This window comes from Chrysochloris asiatica, unplaced genomic scaffold (genome assembly GCF_000296735.1).
Source record: "Chrysochloris asiatica unplaced genomic scaffold, ChrAsi1.0 scaffold00057, whole genome shotgun sequence".
NCBI classification, from domain to species: Eukaryota; Metazoa; Chordata; class Mammalia; order Afrosoricida; family Chrysochloridae; genus Chrysochloris; species Chrysochloris asiatica.
The window spans coordinates 961,177-963,369 of NW_006408575.1; positions in this window are offsets into that span (position 1 = coordinate 961,177).

A 2,193-nucleotide genomic window follows, 5' to 3' on the forward strand; every position below is an offset into this window, starting at 1 on the left:
CCATACTTCATTTTCCTCTCTCAACTTGATTATATGAGCTATCTACCAAACAACAGACCCTAGGTCTTCCCTCTAAGTTATTTCTATATATAGAAGAGTAGGGTAAGTAAGCCCTGGATAACTAACCACAAGATTGGTTCAAATCCACCAGCCACTTCTCAGAAACCCTACATAGGGTTGCTATGGGTCAGAACCAACTCAGAGGTACTTAACAATACTAAGAGTTAGAAATAAAAGGCTTTTAAAAGAGCCAAATCTTTTGTCTCTTAAATTTTTTTGAAGTCTTAAATATGACTGTGGTTTAAACAAGAATATGCGAACTTCCAAACAAATCATACATAATTTTGACTGTTATCTAGTTTTAAAAACAGACTTTTATTTTCAACAAACTCCCACCTACTTATTCTCAGTAATGATGATCTGAAATCCAATTTTTAAGCTGATAAACCCACAATGTAACAGATTTTCAAGCCTGTTTATTTAACATATCACTCATTTATCACTTGGCATGTATGCTAGTCTTAGTTATCCAACCAAAAGTACTTAATTCAAGAACTTAAATAGCTGCTAATGACCAATGGAATTTTCAGAAAACAATTTTGATTACATATCCAGTCTATTCTGTATTCTCTTCTACCATTTCTCATCCGTGGAGGAATCTTGTCCAGAGCTTAGCTCAAGTCCACACTGCATTAAGTCCCACTTGACACCACATTTCTTTGGTCATACTACTCTCAATATTGCCCGTGAAAGGAATTTATATAAATGCTCTGCAGAACAGTGTGCACCTCTGTATGTAACAGAGAATCACCAAAAACTTTCAAGCAAGGAAAAGGCACACATTGGCCTGCCTTTTGGAAAAGTGGCTTTAGTAGCTTTATATTAAATTTGTCCTAGTGTGACTATGGGATACACATTGGACTTCTAACCACAAGGTCAGTAGTTCAAACCCACCAGCTGCTCCACGAGAGAAATATGAGACTTTCTGTTCCTGATGTATAACATCAGAGTCCTGGTATGGTGCTGAGGGATAATTCACTGGACAGCAAGATCAGTTTGAATGGCAAGGTCAGGGTTCAAATTCACCAACCACTCTTTGGAAACTCTTTACAGGGCCGCTATAAGTTGGAACCAACTCAAAGGTACTTAACAATCAACAAATTCTTTTATAGGGTCACTATGAGTCAGAATCAACTAAATGACAGTGAGTTTTTTTTATGAGTGATGATTCTAAATCAAAAGTCCAGGCAACACATTATGAAGGCCTTAATTGGGGAAATGTCAGTTGGATGTAGTGTGCTAAGCAGATCAGCAAAATTTGTTGACTACTAGGTGTTACAGATTGAATTGGGACTTCCCCCACCCACCCACCCCCAAAATGTGTTATAAATCCTAAAATCTATGTCAGTGGTTAGAAACTCATTTGGGAATATGTTATCTTTGATATGTTAATGAAACAAGATTAGATGCATTTTTAATCAGTCTCTTTTGAGATATAAAAGAGATTAAACAAGCAAATGGAAGAAGCTGAGATGGAGGAAGATGCAAAGATGCCAAGCCACTTGAAAGTTACCTAGGATCAGAAGCTCAGAAGAGACAGGACCTTCTTCCAGAGTCAACACAGCCTTTTCCTAAAGATGTTATTACTGTTAAATGCCATCGATTAGTACCCTAAATTTGGACTTCTAGATTCTGAAACTATAAGAAAATAATTTTTTGTTGTTGTTAAAACCATTTACTTGTGGTATTTCTGTTAGAGTAGCACTAAATACCTCAAATAGAATTTGGTACAAAGAGGTGAGGGTGTTACTTTAACAAATATCTACAATGTGGAAATGGCTTTGGTATTTAAGTCCCTCAGGTTGGAAGGCACTCAAAATGCGACTGGGGAAGAGCTGCCTCCTCAAAGTAGAGTTCACCGTGATGACACAAATGGAGTAAAACTCCTGAGAATAAAGCCCAAGGGAATTTCATTTGCTGATGGGGCACAACTCAAAATGAAGAGAAACAGCTGTAACATCCATTATTAATAGGATTATGGAATGTATGAAGTATGAATCTAGGAAAATTAGAAATTGTCAAAAATGAAATGGAATGCATAAACATCGATATCTTAGGCATTAGTGAGCTGAAATGGACTGGTATTGGTCATTTTTAATCTTACAGTCACATGGTTTACTATGCCAAGAATGA